This window comes from Myxocyprinus asiaticus, chromosome 1, assembly GCF_019703515.2.
Source record: "Myxocyprinus asiaticus isolate MX2 ecotype Aquarium Trade chromosome 1, UBuf_Myxa_2, whole genome shotgun sequence".
Lineage (NCBI taxonomy): Eukaryota > Metazoa > Chordata > Actinopteri > Cypriniformes > Catostomidae > Myxocyprinus > Myxocyprinus asiaticus.
In genome coordinates this window covers 37,307,994-37,335,897 of record NC_059344.1, presented here as the reverse complement: position 1 = coordinate 37,335,897, position 27,904 = coordinate 37,307,994, and the positions used below count along the sequence as shown (strand labels likewise).

General features: G+C 40.8%; 1 long non-coding RNA gene across 4 annotated transcripts; it reads left to right on the top strand.

Annotated features, from left to right (window-relative positions):
* Positions 1 to 3,208: 3,208 nt before the first annotated feature.
* LOC127445922 (uncharacterized) lies at positions 3,209 to 27,904 on the top strand. Of its 4 annotated transcripts, none has more exons than XR_007898070.1 (6): positions 3,209 to 3,546; positions 10,047 to 10,110; positions 10,452 to 10,553; positions 17,421 to 17,563; positions 27,302 to 27,457; positions 27,627 to 27,894. It is a non-coding gene; the product is annotated as an uncharacterized LOC127445922 (long non-coding RNA). The 4 variants fall into 4 exon arrangements; XR_007898068.1 differs by having other exon boundaries at positions 3,210 to 3,546; positions 27,585 to 27,894; XR_007898067.1 differs by having other exon boundaries at positions 3,217 to 3,546; positions 27,302 to 27,904.

Genomic DNA, 27,904 nt, shown 5'->3' with positions numbered 1-27,904 from the left:
TAGCCATAAGGAGAGGAAAAGAAATGGCAAAACAGAAAAAAAAAATGATGAAAAAATTATATGTGAAATAATAAATCTCTCTGGAAATTGCAATTTAGATTAGATAAAATATATGAATATAAAGCAAAGGGTGCCTTTATTAGATCAAGAAATGGTTACAGGAAGAAGAAAAAAGAAATGTAGAACTCACATCTATGGTCAAACTGAATATTAATGGACAGTTAACAGAAAATATTATGGAAATATCAAGATATGTGGCAAAATTTTATGAGAAATTGTATTATGACGACAAATTGAGTAATGCACAGTCATTCTTAGATTCTATTAAAGAGGATGCTAAAAAGATAAGTGAGTCTTCTATGAAAATGTGTGACCAAGAGATATCTCTAAATGAAGTACTTCATTGTATTAACAAACTTAAAGACAATAAGTCAACCGGGAATGATGGTTTAATTAGTGAATTTTATAAATATTCCAAAACGAGTTGTCACCTTTTTTGTTAGCTGTATTTAGAGAGGCTATACAATATGGTTATTTACCAAGTTCACTGAGACAAGGTTTGATCTTGGAACTTTATTACCAAAGCCCAATAAAATGTATTACTTTTAGAAAATTGGCGCCCGATTACATTGATTAATAATGATGCAAAAATGTCCGCAAGTATATTTGCTGAAAGACTAAAGGATTGTATTGATCCCATTATTGATGAATGTCAGTCGGGATTTATGAAAGGTTGACACATTTGTAATAATATAAGGCTCATTTTGGATTTAATTGATTACAGTGATTTATTACAGATAATAGTTTTATTTTATTTTAAAGCATTTGATACTATTGATCATAATTTCATGTTGGAGACCTTACATTTTTTTGGTTTTGGAGAATTCTTTAAACGAGCTATTCGAACATTATATAATGACTGTAACAGTTCAATTAAGTTGCTATATGGAACAACATCTGGTTTCAAATCAATAAAGGCATAGGACAGGGCTGCCCAATCTCACCCTTTCTTTTTTTACTTGTAACACAAACTATGGCCATACATATTAAAAGAGATACATTTTGCGATATTACGCTTTTGAAGAAAGAAATAAAATGCTCCCAATTAGCGGATGATACTACCCTTTTTTTTGCAAAATGAAATTGAAATAAAAAAAGCTATTGATTGTCTTCATACTTTCTCATCTGTGTCTGGTTTATTTTTAAACATCAAAAAATGTGTTTTGTTTCCTTTGAGAACTTGTAACCTTGATAACATACATGGTATACCAGTGAAGGAGGTGGTAGATTATTTAGGTATCAAGATCTGTAAAGATCAGAAGGAGAGAAATAATTTGAATTTTACACCAATTATTGGGAAAATTAAACAAAAATTAAATTCATGGTTAATGAGAGATCTATCATTGAAAGGTAGAATATTATTATCTAAAACTGAAGGGTTATCGTGCTTAGTTACAGCTCTTGCATTAGACGTTCCATGATCAGTTATAAAAGAAGTAGATACTGTTTTGTTTAATTTCATCTGGAAGAACAGACCGCACTATTTAAAAAAGACGATTCTATGCAATCCAACTGAAGAAGGTGGTCTGAATGTACTTGATTTTAATACTGCTAATTGCGTATTTAAGAATAAATGGATAAAGAATTATTTATGCTTTAAAGACAAAATATTGAACATCATCCCTGACCTGATTTTTGGAAAGTTGGGAGGTTTGGAATTTTTTTTGAGATGTAATTTTGATGTAAACAAGGTTCCGATAAAGCTATCTTGTTTTCATAGACAGGCTTTTTTGTTATGGATGCTCATTTATAAACATAACTTCTCTCCACACAAATCTGTAATATGGAATAACAAGAATATTGTGTTTAAAAACAAATCTTTATTTTTTAGAAACTGGTACGATAACAGTATTGTACTGGTGAGACAGTTATTTAAGAGTAATGGACAACTTTTTAATTATTGTGAATTCCTTAATTACTATAAGATTCCAGTGACTGCTAAAGAGTTTGCAATAGTTTTTGATGCCATTCCCGGTGGCCTTATTCAACTCTTATCGGGTGATATATCCTCTGAATGTACTTCTGTATATAATACTCAGATAAGTATTAATGGTGTGGAGATTTTAGATAAAAAATTTAACAACTTCTTTATAAAAACAATATGCAGAAATACATCGTTACCTAAGTGCAAACCATATTGGAATTCATTGTATAATCATATTGAATGGAAAAAGGTCTGGAAGTTACCTAGTAAATACTGTCTCACCAATAAAGTTAAAGAAGTCACATATACAATTATTCATTTAATTTACCCAGTGAGACAAGTAGTCTCAAGATTTTTTAGAGACACGGAGACTACATGTGTTTTTTGTAACTTAGAGGAAGAATCCATAAAACACTTATTCTTTGAATGTGTGTTTACCCAACTTTTTTGGATTGATATTGAATATTTAATACTTAAACACACAAAATTAAAGATTCGACTAACTGGTAAAGATATATTTTTATTATTTAAGAATAAGAGTTTGGAACAAAATTTGGTGATAAATCTGTTAATTATATATGGAAAATACCATATACACAAACAAAAATGGGCAAACAGTAAACCTAACATAGCATTTAAAACTGAACTGATGCATTATATTGAGACTCTAAAAGATACAAGAAATAAAAAGGCAAAACGAATGTATAGAATACTTAACTTTTTCTCTTGTTAATTCATTTTAAGTTATCCCCTGGTTTTTTAAGAGCTGTGCACTTTGGGAAATGACGACACAGCTTAATGCTCATTGGCTTAACCGTGATGTTTCTTTATCTTCTAAAGTGTTAGATTTTAATTTAATTTTAATTGTATTTTTTATAATTTATTTTTTATCTCTAATATCATGGTTTATGTGTATAAAATATATTTCTGAAATATCTAAAATATGTCTTTATTAAACTAAAAATTGGATAGAAAGACACATCTTATTGGCGAAATTAAATAACAGCTACATTGAGTGTCTTTTTCATCATATTTATTTTCATTTTAAAAGCAACAGAAATTAAATTATATCCGCTTTATCAGCAACAGCGCATGAAACGTGAATCCCGTGATATCTTCCTGTGATCTTGTGTCTGATCCAGTACGAGAAGTGAGAAATGTCCGATTTGACAGCACTTATTTCACTCCTCCCCCTCACTGCAGTCTTCTACTCTCGTCTACTTTCAAGGCGAGGCGTTTGGCATCTCAAACAAGCCCAAGGTCCGGCAACCTTAGTCTCGCGAGAGTCTCATTCGCTGTTGCTAAATTTGGTTTAGGGTTATATTTAAAGGTAGGGGTAAGGTTAGGCTAGGGGTAGGTATAGTATAGGGTTTCTGTGGGACTCCAAATAAACACAATAGTTTGTAAACGTCTAATGTGGCTCTTGCGAGATTTTATGTAACTGAGCAGTTACCTTCTAGACACGACGGCCCTGATCCCGGTCCAGATCACGTGACGTAACTTGCGTGCTGCAGAGTGCGCGTACGTGCATTGAGACACACGAATGGTAACAAGGGACGCAGGTAAGCCATATTTACTGTAATACGACTATTTTTGTAATTTCGTATTTTACACGAGTGTATAGTTGTTTAAAAACAAGCGGAGATCATTATTATCAGTTATGTAAACACAACAACACCCCTCATAATCATCAGCTTTTCAAAAGTCAGTAATCGAGCATTAGAATATTTAGACTGATCGACACTGTAGAAGGTGCTACCTATGATCTCCCACTGCATAATGTTGCTGTGTTTTCCATAGGACGTTGCGCTAGGCCCGGTTCCAGATCAAAAAGGGTGCTTCTGAAAATAGTGGGGTGCTCTGTATAAAGTGGAGACGTATCGTATTACACTTTATTTATTGATTTATTTTAAAGATGGAATTGTTTAAATGCTACTAAATCAACGTAAAGAAAATATTTTTAATGTACAAACATTTATTGCTTAGTGTCACTGAAAATGAAAGCAAAATGCTTAGTACATACTGATTTGCAAAATCATATTTCCGGGCTTAAAAGATGCATGAACATTGAAGAACTGTTCGACACAACAGTTCTTGCATCTTTTAAGCCCGGAAATAGTAGTGCACTCATTCTAATGCATGAAGCACAATTTGCGTATACAGTGTATAAAGTGCACTTAACAGCACACAGAGCCTCATGAATGGACACGGAGTGGCTGTATCACACATTTCGTTGAGCAGAATATCACATTACCGATAGTTACCGAAGTTCCCAGTCGATTCAGTTCACTCGACATCACGGTGAAACGCTTTGGGGAATTCCTTCTCCGACGACCTAGTTGAAGCCTTTGGATATTAACGGTAATCTTATGATTGGCAATGGTGTTTGAGCCCTGCCCCTTTAGGTGCTCATTTGCCCTAAATAAGCGGGTGCTCAATCACCATTTCTTCAGAATTTTCTACCTTCAAGACAGACATCGTCTTGACTACGACAATCATGTCGTCTGAACAGCCCTCTCTTTGCCGTCGACGGACACATTCAAGCAGACAGGATTTCCCTGCAGACGTATCAGGTCTCTCACCCGACCCCTCTAGTGTTCCAGCAAAGAGTTTTTCCGCCTCATCGCTGGTATCGTTTTTTTTTTTTTTTTTTCTCAGCGAGACATCTACCCGTTTCCCGCAGCATTCCGGCAGGAGCTGTATTCTTTGAAATATACATAATATTCCCTCCAAGTGACGTAAAACACTCATATAAAGTGTCTTTTTAAAGATGTCCTATTGCAAGTGTTCCTGTGAGCGTCACATCGCTCCGTCAGACCAACACAAATGCTGCGTTCGCTGCCTGGGCCGCACCCACGCCGAAGCAGCTCTCATGGGGACAGACTGCCCTCACTGTGAGGACATGAGTCTCAAGATGCTCAGCTCTAGGGTCACCCTCGTTCCCACGCCCTCCCAACCATCCCTCTGTATTAAGTCTCAAGGGACCACACGAGGAAGCACGGTGGTAGAGATGGAAGAACCCGAGGAGGATCTCGCGCCGGCGCAAGCCCCACGAGCCCCTCGATCTTCCTACGCAGCATCCTCGCCAGAGCAGTACGCACGTGACGACCTCCGGCCCCCTGTGGATGAACATGATGTTGCTGAATTAGGCGGGTCTGACGGTGACAATGAGAATGGTCCATGTTGCAGCCCCTCCCCCCTGTGAGGGTGGGGAGCGTGCGCATGCCACTGATAAGAGCTGATTCGAGTCCACTCGCTGGTGGTCGAGGAGCTCAGTTTACAGTTGTGCCCTCCAGTCGAGTCGGAAATATCTCTCCTGGATGAGTGGTCCTGCAGTCCGGCCACCGTCAAAAGAGTGCGTCTCAAAGGGCAGCGCCATTCTTCCCGGAGATCCGGCTTGTGTGTTAACTCGCCTCATTAAGTGTTGGCCTTAGAGTCAGAGGACTGTGGTTCAAAACCAGCCATCGACTCAAGCTGATACGTGCCATGACATAGTCATGGATGTGACACGAAATTTAGTGGTTGCCTCAAGATTGCGCTGCGGGTCACAAAAAAGTCACCAGTGACTCAGTATGATGACTCATCGCTCTATTTCAGATCAGTGCCCGGCGGAAAACCCCACCCCCGCTGAACAGCCGAGCCATCAAATAGTTTCTGTGTTGTGTTCAAATAGAGAATGTTCTCACAAGAAAAAGAAATGCGCTCACTTCGAGATAACACATCATACACTGCTCATCCTTGCCGGGTATGACGGGATGATAGACAAATATGTTTCTGTGTGTTTTGTTTTAACACAAAAAAACAAAAACAAATGCACTCGCTGTCGAGACGCACATATTCACACATTACTCAACCCCGCCGGTAAGCTGGGATGGTGGACACGTGTGTTCCTTTGTGTTGTGTTCACATAAATAATGTTATCACACAATAGAGAAAGAGCTGTTTGCATCTGTGTGCGCTGCACGTGTTCGACACGCACGCACCTCCCCTCCTCGCCGGAGTTCGCTGGGAGATTACATGTGTTGTTTCTGTGTGATGATTTTCACATAAACAATCTTCTCACACAATAGAGAAAGCGCTTGGTGCGTCTGCTTGCTCTGCACATGCTCGACACACACCCACATTTACACGCTGTTCACTTCCCCTCCCCGCTGGTGTTGGCCAGGAGGCTTTACGCAGGCTGTTTCTGTGTATTGTGTTCACATAAACTGTGTTTTTATAAAAATCAGAAATGTGCTAGTCGCAAATGTTGAGACGCACACATTCATACACTGCTCATTCCCCTCCAGAGTTCGCCGGGATGATACACAAAGATTCTTACAAAAAAGAGAAAAGCGCTCGTGATGCCTTCACAAAACACAGAAACATTCTCATTTCTCTCCCTTTCCCCGCCAGAGTCTATCGGGACTGGGATATTACACAGAATGTTGCTTCTGTGTGTTGTGTTTAAATAAAGGGTGCTCTCATAAAGAAAAAAGCACTCATTGCACTGCACAAGGTACATGCACTCGAAGGAGCCCTTCACGCTTCTTTTACCAACACACTCCGTGCACAACCGTTTCCTGGTGGTGAGCGGTGATCTATCTCCTCTAGCGAGCGAGCCGACGCACCCGTTATCTCGCTGACGGTATTCGGTCATCTATGGTCCAGACTCGGGATGCACCAATGTTGCGCGCAGGAACTCACAATCTCCTCGCAGAAAACACGATATAGATTGTTCCGAACTACTGCGCACACAAAGTTTCTACAGCCGATGTCTGCCGTTCGGGAGTGAGACGGCGGGCTTCGGCCCATTTTAGGTCAGAAACACTTATCGCATGCTCGCATTCGAGGGAACAGCTTATTAATTCAGAGTCCTTTCCTTGGCTCTCCACACTCTCGAAGGGTATTGATGCAGTGCTCACTCCACTGAAGCTGAGCGCCGTGCACATTTTTTACTATTACTATGATGGGTTATTATTGGCCCGATCAGAGGCTCTGTTGTGCAAGCATGGGAATTTACTACTCTGAGGCCCAGGCTGTACAAATGGCAATGTCAAATTGGGCGAAAAGCATTCGCCATCGCACTGTTGGTCTTTTACATGAGACCTCTTCAACGCTGGCGCCAGGGGCGCATGCGCATTGACAACTCGCCACTGTCTGGCTGCTCTACCACCTTGGACAGCTCCAACCTTTTTAACAGCATCATGCTGGGTCAGGTCTTCTGGCAAAAGGTTGTTATCATGGATGTGTTCAGCGCAGGCTGAGGCGCACTGTGCGGCAGGTGACCAGCCTTCGGCACCTACAACTTCAGTTGTCTGGATAGACTAGCTGGCTCTTAGCCTTGAAGGCTTTGCATTCTGAGATAGCGAATCACTACGTTCTGATTCGATAGGACAATAACAGTGGTAGCTTACATAACTGACGTGCCTCGCTGTCCGCAAGACGCCTCTGTGCGCTAAGTGGCGTGTGTTTACAAAGTGGTGCTCTTCACGTGGTGAAGACTCAGTGAACTGCTCCATAGCTGAGATCCTCACGTTCCTCCAAGAGCGGCTGGACATGGATCTCACCACATCGACGCTTAGGTAGTAACTGTGTCGGCATACCATGCCCTGGAGGCTGGCTCCTCCATGGGCAGACATCTTCTATTTTTCAGTTCCTCAAGGCAGCGAGGCACCTAAACCCCCTCGCCCTGCTACAGTCCCAGCTTGGGATTTAAACCTGGTACTGAAGGTGCTCATAAGCCCCTCGTTCAAACCATTGGAATTTGTTGAGTTGCATGTGCTTTCTCTAAGACTGCACTCCTATTGGCTCTGGCATCAGTTAAACAAGTGGGTGATACTCATGCCTGGTACTTGTTATACTGGGAACACCCCACAAGACCTGCCATTTTGGAGATGTTCTGACCCAGTTGTCTAGCCATCACAATTTGGCCCTTGTTAAAGTCGATCAGATCCTTATGCTTGCCCATTTTTCCTGCTTCCAACACATGAAATTCAAGAACTGACTGTGTGTGCATCTTGGGCCAGTGCAGCGCAAGCAGACGCAACAATCACTTTCTCTATTGTATGAGAAGATTGTTTATGTGAAAATCACCACACAGAAACAACACACTTGTGTTTATTACAGTAGTTTGAACACATACAATAACAATTATTGATTATTGATATTTATTAATTACACAATAATTAAGTTTACTTTAAAATGAGACCAAAATTTTACATTTACTTCACTGTATGTGGGTAAGAGGAGCCTTCAGATTTGGGTATGTCAGTTTCAGGCAGAATTCCAAAAAAGCTTCTAAGAGTTGAACCCAAAGAGACCTGGAAATTTTCTACCCGGACCCGAACCGGACCCGTCTGTTATTTGATTGCTTGGACCTGTACCCATGCAGAACCGAGAAATACCGGACCCGAACCAGACCCATCTATTATTTGAAAGCTGGGACCTGGACCTGGCCGGGAGACATAGACCCGATAGACACCGATTTCACAGCTGATTGCTATTAACAAGTTAATTTACAAGTTGTGAGAACAAAACTTTGTGTCTTACCTAATGTAACGATAGTAGCTTTCTCCCCTGTGCCTGGCCGTGACGCATATAATCCATCCTCCTTGCCAAGAAAGTTGGTAAAATACATCCAGGATTTCTGTGATTCCTCTCTTGCTGATTGAAACAGTATAGCTAATCCATTCATTATTTCAGCTTCAAAAGTCCACTTGCTGTCACGGTGATGGATGATAAACGCGACTTGTTTAGAATCAGCTTTGCAGTTTTTTTGTATCTCGCATAAGATAACTTCGACTGTTTGCCCTTTTAAACTATAATAACGATTGCTCGTTCATTGCCACGGCTGCTAACATTAGCATTGCTAATTTGCTATCGTGTGCCTTAACTCCGCTCTGCCTCTGACATCACTCAGTTCGTTGTGGCTCCGCTCCCTTTTTCACCTTATTTCCCGGTTACAACACACACACAGCACCATCATCATCAGCGCTGTCTGATCACGGCCGGAAATTCTCGGGTTCGACTCGGGTATTACACATAATGTTAAACAGACCCGGGACCCACAGCAATAGAATGGGACCCGACCCGGACCCGGACCCGGCTGACTGTATAAAACGTGGATCCGAACCTGTACAGGTCCTGGGTCTGGTCTCGGGTCCTCGGGTCCGGTCTCGGGTCCTCGGGTTAGGGTGGACCCGTGAAGACCTCTACTTCAGAGTTTTGAGGTACGAGCGATGTGTTCTTGGTGATTTAGTGCCCGCTTATATAGGGCAAACATGAGCCTAAAGGTGTGGGGCTCAAACACCATTGCCAATCATAAGATTGCCGTTATGATACAAAGGCTTCAACTAGGTTGTCGGAGAAGGAATTCCCCAAAGCGTTTCACCGCAATGTCTTGTTCCCTTCATCTCAGGGAACCGAGGTTACATGTGTAACCGTAGACGTTTTTTTCAAGGAGGAGAGAGGGCGCGCACTCGCATGCATGGTTGCTAGATTGCACAAATTAAGTTGAACATTAGGCTGAATATTTCTAATTTGTGCAAGTATAAATCTCTGATTGGGGAGTCATGTCTATTATCCGGCAACCCTGAACATATTAAATGCTTGTGGAGGTGCGTTAGGTCCCAGAGATCTAATAAAAAACAAATAAATTTGCTCTGGTCTGCAATTGAGGGTGCTCTAACGTTGACTTGAGGGTGGTTAGCACCCCAAAGAATCAGGTCTGGCTGGGTGTGTACAAATATTTAAGAAGGACATTAATCATACAACAAGGGGATGAATGCTTCATGAAGGAAAAATACATTACAGTTCATTCAAAATCAGTTTAATAGTCCAGTAAATAATATGGGGTTTTAAGATTCAATGTTATGGAAAAGAAGATTCTTGAAGAAGCTAAAATTTGAGACTAGAAACGCTGCGTGTAACTGCAAGGGCAAAAATAAAACCTAACTAACCACTTGTATTTAAGGAAGGTTGGGAGTATTCTGAACACGTGTTAGCAGGAGCTCACCAGTTTCATGTGAAAAATAAATTAACATTATTAGTGAATCTCTCTCTCTCTCTCTCTTTCTCTCAGTGAATGAAATATATCATGAAAACTTTTGTTGTGTTGGTGTTTGGTCTGGCTCTTCTGGGGCTTGGTATGTATGAATTTTATACTTTGTTAAACTTACATGCCTTACTCTTATTTTCAGTAATTTTTGGCCTAAATGCACTCTATTCATTCACCTGTCAGCAGGGCTGATACAGTATGTGATGTGTGGGAGATGCAGCATTCTCTATTGTCTGACTAATATCAGACTCTATTAATGTACATTTTGAGTGGCAATATTAATGTTTAGGCTTTCTTGGAGTTTGTATGAAAGTGAATCAGGAAAATTAAGTGGCAGAGTAAGACATTTTATCTTCAGTTTTCTATGTATGTACTGTATTTATTGAATTATGTATGGGAATCCATCCTCCTCTCTCTTTCTCACTTTAGGCTCTGCACTTCAGTGTTACACATGTGACGCCTCAGGAGCCTGTGATAAGACTAGGGTTTGCGACTCTGAAGATTCCTGCTTGTCACTCACTGGCTCCGGAGGTGAATTTAACTTTCTTACAGGCATATATTTTCATAAAAAATTCTACATAATGTACTTTTAGTGTAATTTATAAAGCATATATGTTGTTTTGTAACTGTATTTTGTAAAAGAATTTAACAGAATTGCAAGATTAAATCTTTTCACTTGCTCCTTTTAACTTTTTCTCTTTCAGGTGTCAAACGCAAGCAATGCATTAAGTTCACAGATTGTGATATAATGAAAATTGGCATAAAATTCCCTGGTATTTCCAAAATAATTTTCAATTGCTGCACCTCTGACCTGTGTAACGCAGCCTCAGTGTTAGTGGCCAGTCACTCTGTGGTGGGAATTCTGTTCTCACTAACACTCTTCTGGTGGTGTGTGCTCTAAACTGTATTGTTCACCAATAGCACCCCATATTTTGCACTGTTCATTACAAAGACATCTCCTTTATTATTTTCATTCTGGAAGATGTGTATGCATTTACACCTAGTAAAACGGAGACGTTCCCTATTGATTCATGTGGCTTTATATTTATTCTCACTTAATTGACCTGATCATTCAGAGATTGTACTGCAAAATAAAGGAAGGAGATCAAACTTTTTCTTGTAATGATTATGTGTCAAAATGAAGTTCAATGGATTTTGTTATTAATTTGTTATGACTCAGCGCTTCATAACGCACATTTTAGAATTTTCACCAGTGTTGCCAACTTAGCGACTTTGTCGCTAGATTTAGCGACGTTTCAGACCTTTGTAGCGACTTTTATTCAAAAAAGCGCCTAGCGACAAATCTAGCGACTTTTTCGACAACCCTTAGCTACCTTCTGAAGAAGAAAGTCGCCAGTACTGCCCCGCAAGCGCGTGGTCTTGCTTTCCGGCACACCTCTCTCTGCGTCTACTCTGTTCAGTGAGACTGACAGAGGGAGAGAGGTGAGCAGGCGAGAAGGCAGAGCAGCACAATCAGTTGACCGCACGGTAGCTGACATAGACGTGAATGAGCTGCGCATGTGCAAACAGCGTTGTCAAGGACCAATCACAAATCTGTTTTGTTTGCTCCATTTAAATTTAAAGAGTTTAATTTGACCGTTTATTTTTATTCTTGTCATGCATTTAATCACAAGAGATTTTTAGACAGTTGTTCATTCCTGTTTCTGAACTCTCTGAAAATAAAGTAATGAATTTTTGTAAATATGAACATAGTGGTTTGTTATGGCTGAGCGCTGTGTGACAGAAAAGATAAGAAAGTTTCTGTCGCTTCTAAATTTCTTGATAGATAAGGGGAATTAATAGGGTATTACAGTATGTACGGTAAGCACAGGGAAGCAAACACATGTAAAGGGCAGACACTATGCAAAATGCAAATGAGACGCAATGACGTCACTAATATGCTAATTAGCGTATGACCTCATCTAGCGACATTTAGCGACTTTTCGAGCAGGCTTTAGCTACTTTCCATTGAAACTAGTTGGTAAAATTGATTTTCACATTTATTTCAAATAGGTAGTGTAGATCTGTCATTTACATGAGACTTTGTTGGACTGCCTTTTGTTATGATTCCAGCTGCACCTTTTGTTATGATAACAGCTGCAAGTGTCTGCTATTGCATAGCCTGCTTGTGTTTGGCTAGTTTTCCTGGCATATTCTCTAAAACTTCGTGAGACTGGATGGGCAGCATCTCTCAGAATCAACTGCAATTTGAAGATTTATATATATTTTACATGGATATTTTTCATTTCCTGAGCTGCCATACATTGATTGCAAAAGTAATTACATATTAAGGGGTTGTAATTCTTGATGGGGCATTGAAAATATGACTTGCATAGTTATTTGGGAGGAATGCTTAATATTTTTGCATATATATAATATATTGCATATTATACTAAAATTTTATAATAAGATATAATCGTGTACCACTAAGCATAATAAAACATAAATATAGCTGCAAGCAACAATACCGGGGTCAAGCCCATTATCGGCAGCATGAGCAGCCAAAGAAGCATCATGACACATTTTAAGTTAGAATCTGATGAACATCGTGTAAGAGTTAGAAAAAATAAGCTTTCAATGATTAAAAAACATCTAAACTCAGCAAAAAAAGAAATGTCCTAATGTGCAAATATTTGTATGAACATAAAAAGATTCTACAACTAAGACTAGAGTAGAGTAGAGCTAGAGAGCTAGAGTAGCTTTTTGCTTAGACGGCCTGGCCTGACAATCATCTTTGTCTGCATCATCTCAACGTTCACAGGCTGCGTTCTACTTCACTTTTAACATCCACTCACCAACTCCCAAAGCACTTCCTCTCGCCATTTTGGAAGTCCGTTCCACTTCATTAAGTGAGTGAGGGAAGTTCTGTTGACCCCTATGTATATAGTTTCATATAGTTTCCCCTCAACCCCTCGATTTTGACCGAGGGAGCAAGTCTACTCTGATATTTATTTATTTTATTTATTTATTTTTCTCTGTTTGAGATTTATTTTTATTTTTTTCAATGTTTATTTCATCTGTAAATCAGACATACAGCATATGCATCACATTGGATAAGGAAGAGTCAAAAATAGTTCATATAAGTGCAACAAAACTATATACATAGGGGGTATACAGGACATATTAAAATAAAAGTGACAAAGCTTCACATATCTTCAGTCTTCTTTGCTTTGTGATTCTTCAAGTTTTTAAATAAAGTCTAATTTCTGTCCTAAAGAGTGCAAAATTGGGTTTTTCTTTTGCCCATTTACATTTGTGTATATTATATTTTCCATAAATAAGTAAATTCATAAGATACATTTCTTTGAAGCTTGTGTTTTGATCAAAACTTAAATATCTTTACTACATAAACTCTTCTGTCTGTTAATATGTAAAAGAAATACTCCAATTCTATCCAAAATATTTTTGTATAGATACATTCATAAAACAAATGACATAGTTTCTTCTGACATATTACAAAACACACACTTTCCATCAATATCAACCTTAAATTTTAGTAGCAACTGGCTTACATGATATATGAGATGAATTATTTTAAAAGAAACGTCCCTTTATTGGTAATACAATACTTTTGGCTGACATTCCATACTGCTTTCTAATCAATATGGTCATGTCTAGAATTCCAAAAACATTTAGCAGCAGGGATTGAAATTTCTGTGCACAAACTCCTAATGTAGTGGTCATTACAATGTATTTAATGCTACAACCATGTAATTTGGTTTCAAACTCAAACTTCTCTTTTATACTATAGACACCATTTCCTTGTATTAAACTCATGAGACTGCCTGAAATTGCATAAAATACTATTGTATAGTCTTTAACTGTCACTGGAATGCCATATGTTTGAAGGAATTCTGAACAGGAGAACATTTGACCATCATTCTTAAAAAGATGTGTTACCAGGATTAAACCATTTAAAAAAAAAAAAAACATTTTATAAACAAAGATTTATTGTTGTATTTGATATCTCTATTGTTCCAAATTAGGCATTGATGGGGAGAAAATTCTGTTTATAAATAAGTAGCCAAGATAATAGGGCTTGTCTATGAAAATGTGCTAATTTATCTGGGATGTGTTCAATGCCAAAATTGCATTTCATTAGAAAATCAATACCACCAATCATTTAAAAAATGAGATTCGGCTAAATATACCATATTTTATCCCTACAACTAATATAATCTTTAATCCATTTAACTTTAAACACAATATTCGATGTCCTAAAATCAAGCACATCCAAACCCCCTTGTTCTCGTGTATTACATAATATATTCTTCTTTAAATAATGGGGTTTGTTCCGCCAAATAAAACTGAAAATAATTTTGTCTACCTGTTTAATCACCTCTTGAGGAACATCAAGTGCCATAGCAACATATACCAATCTGGAAAGACCTTCACTTTTGGAAAGCAGTATGCGCACATTAAGAGAAAGATCCCTTAACAGCCAACTATCAAATCTCTTCTTAATTTTTTCCATTATGGGTCCATAATTCCATCTAGCTCTATCTGTTTGGTCTTTGCATATCTTTATGCCTAAATATGTTACCACGTTTTACTGGGATACCTGCAATTTCTAATACATTACCGTGTATATCTTTTATAGGGAATAACTCAAATTTGTAAACATTCACATTCATCCCTGATACCGAAGAGAATATTTTCAAACACTCTAGTGCATTCTTAATCTCTGAACAGTCTTGCATAAAAAGAGTAGTGTCATCTGCTAGTTGGCAACATTTGTTTATCTGCTATTTGTTTACATCTGAAGGGATGCTTACTAATATGAAGAGCCATTGTTTGGGTGACCAGTAAAAATAAAAAAGGGGAAATTGGGCTACCTTAATTCCTTTATCTATTTGAAATCTTGAAGTAGTGCCAAATGGGAGTTTAATTGAACTGTTACCGCCATTATATAAAGTATGAATGACTTGTATAAAGTATTTCCCAGACCCAAAGAAATCAAGTGTTTTAAATAAAAATGTGTGATCCACAGTGTCAAATGCTTTATAGCAATCAACAAATAAAATACAACTTTCTTCTTTAATAAAATCTCTGTAATCAACTATATCAAATATTAAACTAGTGTTATTAAAATATGTCTTCCTCTCATAAATCCAGATTGAAAGTCATTTATAATTGGGTCAAGGCATTTTTTTTAACCTTTCTGCAAAGATCAGTGCTAATACTTTTGCATCATTGTTGATCAGAGTTATTGGTCGCCAGTTCTCCAATAATAATAGATCTTTGTTAGGTTTTGATAATAATGTTATTAGGCCCTGAGTCATAGAGATTGGTAATTTACCATTTCTTATAGCTTCTTTATATAGTGACAATAGGAATTAAATAACCTCTCCTTTAAAGGCTTTAAAAAAACTCACTGGTTAAACCATCAGTGCCAGGGGATTTGTTACCCTTTAATTTACTAATACCATAATCAGCCTCCATCAAAGACACATTTTTTTGAGAATCTATGTCAATTTGCTTGGCATCTTCTTTTATTGAATTTAGAAAGGAGGATGTATCACCTTTGGCATCATTTATTTCTTATTTTTATATATATATAATTTTTTGTAAAAAGCTGCAACAAATGTAGAGACTTCTTGTGATCTTCTGATAAATTCCCAATAATCTTAAGCCGCATTATAGAATTTTATGTAGCATGTCAATTTTCCAAGTTGAAAAAATGTGTTCTCCTCTAGCCATTTATGTCTTGAACAGACAAATGCTCCTTTTGCTTTTTCTTCATATGTCTGATCTAATTTAAGTTGCAATTCTAGCAACTTCACCTTTTCTGCAGGACTTGTGGTCACTCTTCCAGAGATGTCAATAATTTCTTTTATAATAACCTCTTCTTTCTGATACTTAGCCGTAGCTAATTCTTTCCCTCTTTTAATTGCTAATAATCTGATTTTATATTTCATGAAGTCCCAGTGTGTGCCATATTTCCAACGTTTTTGCTTTGGCCCAGCAATTTGATATAATGGATTTAGCTTTGCTCATGAATTAATCATCCTTTAATAAAGTGTTATTACATTTCCAATAATTGCTGTTTCTTCTGGCTCTATTAGATGTAGGTGTATTAATATCTAAAACCATTACTTTATGATCTGTGAGCACTGATGGTTCTCCTGAAACCTTTGAAACTCTTTGTTCCAAAATGCTTGAAATTAACCAAAAGTCTATTCTTGATTGTTTGGACATATCACTGCAACACCAAGTAAGTTCTTTTTTGTTGGGATTTCTAATTCTCCAAATGTCTATAATATCTAAACCCAGACATAAGTTATTTAATACCTTATTCAAATTACTTTGCGGTCGAGGGGGTAAACTATCCATCTGAGAATCATGAATTGAATTCCAATCTCCTCCCAAAATAATTTTGCACTTATATACTGACTTAAAAGGAGATTGATCTCTCCCTCAAATCCTTGTAAGAGATCCTTGTTCTTTAAAATGCTATTGGTGCTATTGGGCATAAATATTCCCCAAAATAAACAACTCATTATTACTGTCAATAACTACAATCAACCATCTCCCAAATTTGTGAGCTTTAGTACAAACTATTTTCCTTTTAAAATGTCCCTTTAATATAGCGACACATGCTGACTGTGTACTACTGTAAGCTCACCAAATGTCATCCCCCCCACTGACTTTTACAGAAATTGAAATCTGCACACTGCATGTGTTTCTTGAAGAAAATAAAAATCTGCTTTAAACCTCTTTTAACAAAGAGTATTACTAAAAAAAATTAATCACCACCTTTGAATATATTGAAGGCAACTGAATCTTCATTCCACAATTTCATGTCAAAAAGCCATAGATGGAGGTTGGACATTGTCACATTTCCATATTTGGATATTCCAACCATTTGTCCTCGTTTCGTCCTCGACACGTCCCAACTATAACGTCTCAGCGAAAATTCCTCGTAACTCACCAAAACCAGGAGTTGGAACAGAAATGAAGGCCTTGCATATATATTGTCTTAGTTCAACAATATCTCTTTTCCGTTGATGAACGCACGAGTTCCAACAAAAAATGCCTTCTTCCCTTCTTAGCGCATTGCTTCCACCTGCGGCCACAGCTGCATCCGGGTGTCTTTATCCTTCACTGTAAGGTCTTCTGCAAACCGTAGCTTCCTTGAGAGCAGAAATTCATTCTTCTTCGCTCTCTTCCATAGCAGCTCCTTTATGGATCTCGCGGTAAACCTCATAATTGTTGGTCTTGGCTCGGTGCCATCTCTTTTTCCAAGTCTATGAACAACGTCCACAGCACTGTGCAGAGTGTCTTTCATCTCGGGGAGAACAGCCGAACAGATTTCAATCACTTTTTGTTTAATGTCCCCACTGTCTTGTTCAGGTAATCCATAGAGTCTTAGGTTCCATCTTCTCTGATATCTTTCAGCGTCATTGTGACGAGGAGGAGGGCGGGGCCAGGCCGTGACTATGCACGCCTAGCCCCCAATCGGGCTAATCAGCCGAGGAGAGGGATAAGAGCAGCGGAATGTGGCAGTTCGGGAGAGTGAGAGCCACATGCAGCTGCCATGGGTGCGGTTATGTTTTTGTGTCTTTTTGTTTAAGTTCCTTTTAAAATATTATTTTGATTGTTCAGCCAGTTCCTGCCACCTCCTCTCCCATTTCAACCGTGTTGCAGTCGTTTACATTTACACAAGTAATTTTTTGACCTACTTGTGCTCGAATACAGTAAAATATTCGTGCAACCAAATTTTTATTTAAATCTGACTTAAATTGTGGGAATTCAAATAAACGTTTTGAAAACTACACCCTCACCGGACGCCATCTTGCACGCCTCTCAAGTCTACTCTGATGTATGCTTCAGGCAGCTCCATATCCCACAATGCAACTCGATTGTGATGTGACAGCAGATTGCACTTCATAAACCCCAGCCCCACACAACTCTAGTGTAAGATGGAAGTGAAGTTAGGTCAATTAAGCAGTTTAGAAAAGTTATATTGAGATTTAATAGCATAATACTTGTAGCTACCTTAAACTGTTTATCACACAGTTATAGCCTATATGTTCATTATGTTTTTGTAAATCTTTATTAATCCTTTCTAACAATTCATTCTAATGAAAAAAAAAAAATGTAAACACGAGATTTATACATAAGCCTCAGCAATCAATTTCCGAAAACATTGTTTTCTCAGGTGCAAAAATTACAAAATAATTCCACAAATTGACATCAGCCTTCAACATGCTCCAAGTGATCAAGGGTTTAGGGTGTTCCAGTTAAACCCATTGCATGTCTTCCGCCAGTTGTGGACACTCGCGCAACATAAGTAGTGACGTACATCCGAGTCCGTGAGACGGCGTGAAATTTGCGAGGGAGCGCAGACATAGGCGCGAGCCTCGGCAATCAGCGTTGAGTTTAACAACGCTGATTGGCAGGTGTGCAACAGCATTCAGCCGTTATCAATTGTCCAGACCCGAGCGCACGTTTAAGCTTTTCTGGCTATAGTTTAGTTACACTGCTTTGTACGGAAGCTCTGAACCGCACGTTGGGAAAAAAAAAAATAAGAGTGTCTCAGTTCCTTCCTGAGCCTAAGTCTTAAATGTTTTTCTCTCTTCAAAAAAATGTTTTTTTTCTCTCTTCAAAAAAATTGTTTTTTCTCTCTTCAAAAAAATATTTTTTCTCTCTTAAAAAAAAAAAAAATATATATATATATATATATATATATATATATATATATATATATATATATATATATATATATATATATATATATATATATATTTTTTTTTTCACTCTTATTTTTTATTTTTTTCCACCGTGCGGTTCAGAGCATCCGTAGTTTTGCTAAACATGGAGCATCTGATCGTGTCTTTTTCAATCAAATGTATTTATATAAATTGCTTGGTTGTATGGCGTGTGGTCAAATCTACAAATCAATAAGGTAAAAAACGATCAATGCAGTTGTTACAGAAACGTTGTCAGCACATATGCACATCTTAGGCAACAAAAGAGAAATAAATTATGAAAACCATGAAACCTATGAAAAGGTTCAAAGAAAATTAGCTGAAAAGTTTGCTTTTATTCACTATTCTTGAAGTGTCAAATGGGTATATCTCATCTATCCATGGTGTGTAGGGCTTGTAAACAAAATGTGACATTGTGAAACTGAACCTGCAAATATCCTGATTATATCTGCTTCTGAGTCAATCACGAACAGCATCAACTCAGTTTGTTCTTTTCCCCCAATGATTACCAACACAACAATCTGGCTCCAGCACTAGCTATTGTGTGCAAATTCACAATATTTGTAAGTCTAATTTTCTTCACTGAATAGGATGATATTTTATAGAAAAATGGAAGAATAGACATTTTATCTGCAATTTAAATGCATTCTTAAGTAAACATGACATTTCTATATGACCATTGTTTTCATTTTCAATTTGTAAACAATAGCCCTAAAATGTTAAAATGATGATTATTAATTTTCAAAAATGATTTGTTAGTTAAGAGTATAAGTCATGTTTGGAATGTATGGCCAGACCTTAAAAATATATATATAATTCAATGTACAGTATGCCCTGTGACTATTTTAATATGAATAAATGCACAGTATTAAGGGTGTCCCCTATCTGTCACTCACTCGACATTGTGTCAATGTAGTGACACTAGGGGTCACTCTTGGGAGCCCGAGACAGCTCTGGTCTTTGATAAAAGGCCAATGAAAATTGGCGAGTGGTATTTGCATGCCACTCCCCCAGACATACAGGTATAAAAGGAGCTGGTATGCAACCACTCATTCAGATTTTCTCTTCGGAGCCGAACGGTCATGCTCATTGAGCTGAGTACTACTGTTCATTCACCTCTGCTGGATCTGACGGCGCATTTCAGTGGCTTCTCCCTCCTCTGCACTGATGCACTGCAGAGAACGCCCCTGGGCGCTTCGGCAGAAAAACTAGAGGGTATATTTTCTGAAAGAGCTTTATTCCCCTCTAAAAGAGTATATATTTCTCTAAAAGAGCGCACACACGGAACGTCTTTTTAAAGACGCTTCTTTTTAAAGATGCCTCTCAGATTGTGTGTTATTCCTGGTTGCGGTCGTTATCTCTCAACTTCGGATGGTCATGATCACTGTCTTTCGTGTCTGGGCGTGACCTACACGGAGGCAGCGTTTGTGAATGGTTCATGTTCTCACTGCAAGAACATGAACATGAACATGGCAACGTTGCGGTCGTGGCTTGCTTTCGTAAGAAAATTTCTACTTGATTTCGCCGCATGCCCAAGTGGCTGCGGTACCCAACAGTTCAGCAAAAGAGCGACTTCCTTCCTCCCTGGGTCACATACCCGGTGTGTACGGTCGTCACCACGACTACCGTCCACGGGCTTTTTCTTGCAGGATTGGCGCTCCAGCTGTGGCCTTTCCGCCCCTGAGCACCCAGCTGTGGCACACAGCCACCCCCGATATGGCAGTCTCCACGGGTTACGAGGACAGGCCTCTTCCTCCCCCGTCCCAGGCTGTTCCAGGGGTGGTCACAAGGAGCCAGGTAAATGCTTCGATGTCAAGAGACTCAGCACAGCCACAACGTGCTGTGGCACCACACGCTCCGCCCCGCCACGAGGCCCCACCTGCCAGTACGTCCGACAACGTTGTCCCCTTGGTCCCCCTTGTGCGGAACTTGGACGCGTGGCTCGCGCTTTCCAATCCGTCCCGATGGCTGATCCGGACCGTCCGACTCGGCTACGTGATTCAGTTCACCAGGCGCCCGCCCAGGTTCAGCAGTATTCACTTCACCTTGGTCAAGGGTGAAAACGCTGCCACCCTGCGCGCGGAGATCGCTACCCTCCTACAGAAGGATGTGATAGAACCTGTCCCTCCAGCCGAGATGATGAAAGGGTTTTACAGCCCCTACTTCATCGTACCGAAAAAAGGCGGTGGGTTGTGGCCAATCTTGGACCTGCGAGTACTGAACCGGGCTTTACACAGACTCCCGTTCAAGATGCTGATGCAAAAACGCATTCTGGCTAGCGTCCGGCATCAAGATTGGTTCGCGGCGGTAGACCTGAAGGATGCGTACTTCCACGTCTTGATCCTTCCTCGACACAGACCCTTCCTGTGGTTTGTGTTTGAGGGTCAGGCGTATCAGTACAAAGTCCTCCTGTCCCTGTCTCCTCACGTCTTTACGAAGATCGCAGAGGCTGCCCTGGGCATTTGCATTCTCAACTATCTTGATGACTGGCTAATCCTAGCTCACTCACGAGACATGTTGTGCACGCACAGGGACCTGGTGCTCTCACACCTCAGCCGACTAGGGCTTCGGGTCAACTGGGAAAAGAGCAAGCTCCTCCCAGTTCAGAGCATCTTTTTTCTCGGATTGGAGTTGGACTCAGTCTCCTTGACGGCGTGCCTTATGAACGAGTGCACCCAGTTGGTGCTGGCCTGTTTGAAGGCATTCAAACAGGGAACAGCGGTTCCACTGAAACTTTTTCAGAGGCTCCTGGGGCATATGGCATCCTCGGCGGTGGCCACCCCGCTCGGGTTGAGGCATATGAGGTCGCTTCAGCACTGGCTCCAGACTCAAGTCCCGAGATGGGCATGGCGCCACGTGACACATCGCGTGGCCATCACGTCGGTCTGTCACCATCTTTTCAGCCCTTGGACCAACCTCTCATTTCTACGAGCAGGTGTTCCTTTAGAACTGGTCTCCAGGCGCGTCGTGGTCACGACAGATGCCTCCAAAACGGGCTGGGGCGCTGTTTGCAACGGGCACGCAGCCGCCAGCCTCTGGACGGGCCCGCAACTGCATTGGCACATCAACTGCCTCGAGTTGTTGATAATTCTGCTCGCCCTGCGGAGGTTCTGGCTGTTGATCCAGGGCAAGCACGTGTTAGTTTGGACAGACAGCACGGCAACAGTAGCATATGTCAACCGCCAAGGCGGTCTGCGCTCTCGTTGTATGTCACAATTCGCCTGCCATCTCCTCCTCTGGAGTCAGCAGCACTTCAAGTCACTGCGAGCCACTCACATCCCGGGCAACCTCAACACTACAGTGGATGCGCTGTCACGGCAGGTTACCTCAGGGGAGAGTGGAGACTCCACCCTCAGGTGGTCCAGCTGATTTAGAGTCGATTCGGACGGGCACAGGTGGACCTGTTCGCCTCCCAAGAATCCTCCCACTGCCCGCTCTGGTACTCCCTCACCGAGGCTCCCCTCGGCATAGACGTGCTGGCACACAGCTGGCCCCCTGGCCTACGCAAATATGTGTTTCCCCCAGTGAGCCTGCTTGCACAGACCCTGTGCAAGGTCAGGGAGGATGAGGAGCAGGTCGTCCTGGTAGCACCCTACTGGCCCACCCAGACGTGGTTCTTTGACCTCACGCTCCTCGCGACAGCTCCCACCTGGCGAATTCCCCTGAGGAAGGACCTTCTTACTCAGGGACGGGGAACCCTCTGGCACCCGCGCCCAGACCTCTGGAATCTCCATGTCTGGCCCCTGGACGGGACCCGGAAGACCTAAGCAGTCTACCACCCGTGGTGGTAGACATGATCACTCAGGCTAGGGCCCCCTCTACGAGGCGCCTGTATGCCTTTAAGTGGCGTCTGTTCGCTAAGTGGTGTTCTTCCCGATGCGAAGACCCCCAGAGATGCGCAGTCGGATCACTGCTTTCCTTCCTGCAGGAGAAGCTGGAAGGGAGGCTGTCCCCTTCCACCTTGAAGGTGTACGTTGCCGCCATAGCAGCACACCACGACGCAGTCAATGGTAAGTCTTTAGGGAAGCACGACCTGATCATCAGGTTCCTAAGAGGCGCCAGGACGCTGAATCCCTCCAGACCGTGCCTCATTCCCTCATGGGACCTCTCCATAGTTCTTCAGGGTCTACAGAGAGCCCCCTTTGAGCCTTTGCAGTCAGCCGAGCTTAAGGCACTCTCCTTGAAGACTGCCCTCCTGACTGCGCTCACTTCCATCAAGAGGGTAGGTGACCTGCAAGCGTTCTCTGTCAGTGAAACGTGCCTGGAGTTCGGTCCGGGTTACTCTCACGTGATCCTGAGACCCTGACCGGGCTATATGCCCAAGGTTCCCACCACCCCTTTTAGGGACCAGGTGGTGAACCTGCAAGTGCTGCCCCAGGAGGAGGCAGACCCAGCCCTGTCGTTGCTGTGTCCGGTGCGCACTTTACGCATCTATTTGGATCGCACGCAGAGCTTTAGAATCTCTGAGCAACTCTTTGTCTGCTTTGGTGCACAGCGGAAAGGAAGCACTGTCTCCAAGCAGAGGATCGCCCACTGGCTCATTGACACCATAACTATGGCATATCTCGTTCAGAACATGCCGCCCCCGGTAGGGCTACGAGCCCGTTCTACCAGAGGTGTAGCGGCTTCCTGGGCCCTGGCCAGAGGTGCCTCTCTAACATACATTTGCAGAGCAGCGGGCTGGGCAACACCCAACACCTTTGCAAGGTTCTACAACCTCCGGGTGGAACCGGTTTCATCCCGGTTCAAGTGGCACGCAACACAAGCGGATAAGCCCAGGATAGCTGGCCAGGTGTATCGCTTGCACATAGCGCCTTCCACCTCCCTTGGAGCTGAAGACGTGTGGCATTAATTCCCAGTAGTGTTCACAAACTTTGTTCCCTGGTTGACTTCCTCCGAGCCCAGTGGCAGTCGAGTCTTCGGAGAGACTCGCTGCCGGCCCAGTACACGTGCTAATTAAGAGTCCTATTCTGGGGTAGGTGCTCCGCATGTGGCAGTTCCCTGTAAGGCTAACCCCATGCGATATATATTTTCCGCTAGTTCGTTTCCCTGTTGGCAAACTGCATCTTCCTTGGGCAGAGCCCCTCTGCCCCAGTCTCCATGTTTGTAGTAACTCCTCCCCCATTGGGCAGGATCTACCTTGAAGACTCTCCACATGGTTGGAAAGACCATGTGACATATTCTTCCACTTAAATATCCCCCCTCTCTTTGGGCGAGGTGTGGTCTCCGCGGTGTCTTCCCCTTGGGAGGGACACCCCCCGACTAGACCTGGCGGCCCAGTCGGATAATCCCCCTTCTTTTTTAGGGAGTGGAAAAAAAGAAGGGGAAAAGAGGCCATGACTGGGTTAAGCCTGTCTCTATCTTTTGAGTAGTCAACTTGTCCCCAAAAAGGGCCGTTCGACACTCATAAATATGTTGGGGGAGGTTACGTGTCGACCTGGTGTGCTGGCTATGAGGCACACAGTAGTCTGCCCACCACACACCGCCAGTTCACGTAACGCAGTTCAGCCAGTTGTGGCGTTTCGTATAGGGACCACTAGTGTCACTATATCGACACAACGTTGAGTGAGTGACAGATAGGGAACGTCATGGTTACTTGTGTAACCTCCGTTCCCTGATGGAGGGAACGAGACGTTGTGTCCCTCCTGCCACAATGCTGAACTACCCGCTGAAATGGCCGGACCTTATATCGGCTCCTCAGCATAAAACCTGAATGAGTGGTTGCATACCAGCTCCTTTTATACCCGTATGTCCAGGGGAGTGGCATGCAAATACCACTCGCCAATTTTCATTGGCCTTTTATCAAATACCAGAGGTGTCTCGGGCTCCCAAGAGTGACCCCTAGTGTCACTACATCGACACAACATCTCGTTCCCTCCATCAGGGAACGGAGGTTACACAAGTAACCATGACGTTTTTTTTTTTTTAAAGTAACATTACTTGTGATGAAAATGCTAGCTAAGATGAATACTGAAAATGTTTTGTCCCCCGACAATTTTTCATCTGGATAATCTGGCTCCCGCAAGAAAGTAGTTGAAGAGCCCTGGCTTAGACGCTGAAATATGTTGCAAATCAATGTCATGTTGGTGTTGTAAATGTTCTTTTAGAAGTTATTTAATGGTTGTTTTTAATTCCTGTATATTGAATTACCTGAAAGGCATTATTGTTCAATGCATCATTTTACACAAGTGTAATGATGATTGCTGTGAATCTTAAATCATAAATGTCATAATGACGATTTAATGCAGCTGTTATGGTTTATTTCATGTGTGTGTGTGTGTACAGGGTCAACCTACTTATGGAGCCAAAAATGTCCTCAAATAGGAATATTCTGGTTTTGCTACGTTATGAGGACATCACAAGTGTCCCCATAATTCAAACGGCTAATTAAACATAGTGAACAATGTTTTATAAAAATGTAGAAATTATGATTTATTTAGTGTATGTGTATATTATTGATGTCTGTTTCATAAAATGAAGTGTTCATTTTAACCGGTTCTTTTCAATGAACCAGATGAACTAGTTTACCAAATTGGACTGAATCGTTTGGAACAGGTTACGTTATGAGTCTACAATGATCCAAAAGCCACTTAAATCAGTGAAGCGGGATCTCAGATGTTTTCGACACTCCTATCCAAAATGTAGTAATATGATCTTAAAACTAATGATGTCTGCTTTTGCTAATTATGCAATGCACCAGTCCGACCACTTCGCAAGTTCGGAAATTGGATGCGATAATTGCAGTCGCAATAGTTCTCGAGTCATCAGTACACTGATCCAAACGTACGTGAGCAGCAGTTTGCGGGTTAGCAGTACACGACTGATTGAAGTGAGAACCGTATCTTTCAGGCATGTCCACTGAGCAGAGAACCGAGTTATGCTAGCTGATATAAGAGCATGAGTGTACCAAGGATTTGAATGAAGGGGCGAAATGTAAGTTTCTTTAATATCAGAATGTATAAGAAATACATCATACTGGAAATCTGCTTATGACTTGATTTCATTTTAATTCAATAATATTTTATTAAAATATGAACAACGTGTCAGTCGTTATTGTGCATGACAATTATATATAGGTTTTGACTAAATTGTTATGAGCTGGATTATGACTGCTGTAAAAAGTTGATTAAGACTAGTTTAGACAAGTATGAACATTTATTTTGCGTTTATCACTCTGTATTTGGGTGCTTTTGGTGCAAAACTGAATTGTAGGAAAGTTATCCAAGACCGAATCAATATTTGTTAATCATATTCAAAGTCCAGGATTGCTGAATGAAACACTGATGGATATAAACACCCTAATTATTATAATAATCAGCAATATATTCCTTAATTTGAATGTTTTTGAAAGCGTATTCACAATATTCCTATGTCCCATGCTGCTTTGCATGAAAAGTGGGCGAGAGTTATGGTAGACAGTAAACAATCAGTGATAATAAATACGAATCATTTGTGAAACCTTGGTGCACAGACAATTCAGTGTAAACAATGCAGTATATTGGGTTAAAAAGAGTATATGGGGTTTTAGTGCTACCTGGTGAAAATAGAATGTACTGTAAATGTGCCTGATAAATGAGTGAACTTTAGTGAGATATAAAGAACAGACAGTTAAAATGCTTCCCAGTTCTGGAGCCCTTTATCTTAAAATAAAATATTACAAAAATAAGAAAAGCTTTTTATCTCTCAACCCTTGATGAACTGAAGGAAACACGAAGGAGCAGTCACAAATTACTTGCAGCGGAGTCTTCACCGTTGCATTGTGTATATTTTGTGCATTTCCCACTGAGAGCGTTAAAGCTCAGGGAAAGAGATTACAGTATTTTAATAAGTGATTTTGAGCCCTGCCATGTAAAGCATTCTTACCACCATCTGTGGGTGTGTGGCAAGGTCTGTGCCTGTGGTACTACAGGCAGGTCATTGTACCGAGTGCTCTTGAATCACAGTATACATTTTAGAAAGCTTCTCAAGTTCCTGCCATGACTCTGTTACTGAAATAGTGCTGCTTTGGCCAGAGCTGGTGCTCGGTGGGGCGATCTGCGGATCTTTCTTGGAATAATATGCAGCAAAAGCAGCAGAGCTTGTTAAACATGGCTGAGCCAAATTCAAGTCTGTATGCATGCATACCATTGAGTGTCATAGTATTTTTATATGTCTGACATGCATTATGAATTTTGAAGCGTAAATAAATGATTTAGATTACTTTAAATAAAAGATTACTGTGATAGCATTTACATGTTAGAAATAGTGATTTTTGTTGTTGTATGTAAATGATTTTCACTGCTCTAATGGCCAGCATTTATGTGATCTGATGTGCCTATTTAGATGCATTCAATTAGATGCCAGTATTGCAGTAATTACGATTGTGAGTTGCAGAGCATATTATTCCCTTGTATGACTGGCAATTCAGGGCTCTACACTTATATTTTTGTTAGCAGCTCTTCATCATGGCAGAAGTGAATAGAAACACTAGTGTATATACAGTGGTTATGCATTGTTTGAGAAAATAAGCAAAAAGAAATGTAGTAAGCCATACTAAATGTGTTTTTCTGTGTGTGTTTGTCATTGCAGATGCCGCGTGGAAAAGGTTTTTGCCAATCTCAGGCTGCGAAGAGGCGGAATACTGAGCGCTACTTGCTGGGCACTTCAGTTGATTTGACTGATGAGTTTATGCCTCATGAAAAAAAGGGTCTGACTGACAGGGTTATACCTCCCCTTCATCAAAAGGTGCATAGTGTTTGCAAAAGAGGTTTGCAAAAACTCTGGCACAATGTCTCAAATATAAATAAGCACATTTCCTGGTGAAGAAATTAACAAATTTGTACATGTCATTAACTCTGCTGATTATCCACAGAAAGTCATTCAGTCAGGGTGATTAGAGATTTGGTTTCAACAGAAACAGACAGTGTGCAGTGAACAGTGTGACAGCAGTAATGATGAGCAAGCTGAAGGATGTGCTGACCTGGACAACAGATGACTTGGATACTGTTCTGATGCATGGAGATGAGCTGTACACATTAAAGTATTTACAGCGCAAGATTGGTGATCCAACACAGCGTGATTATGTTGTGATTGCAGAATTGCCAACCATGCACACACTCTGTAATACCAAGTTTTTAATAAACTATGGTGATGCATCCACTGGATGTGTTGGTGTTGATGTTTATGATGAAG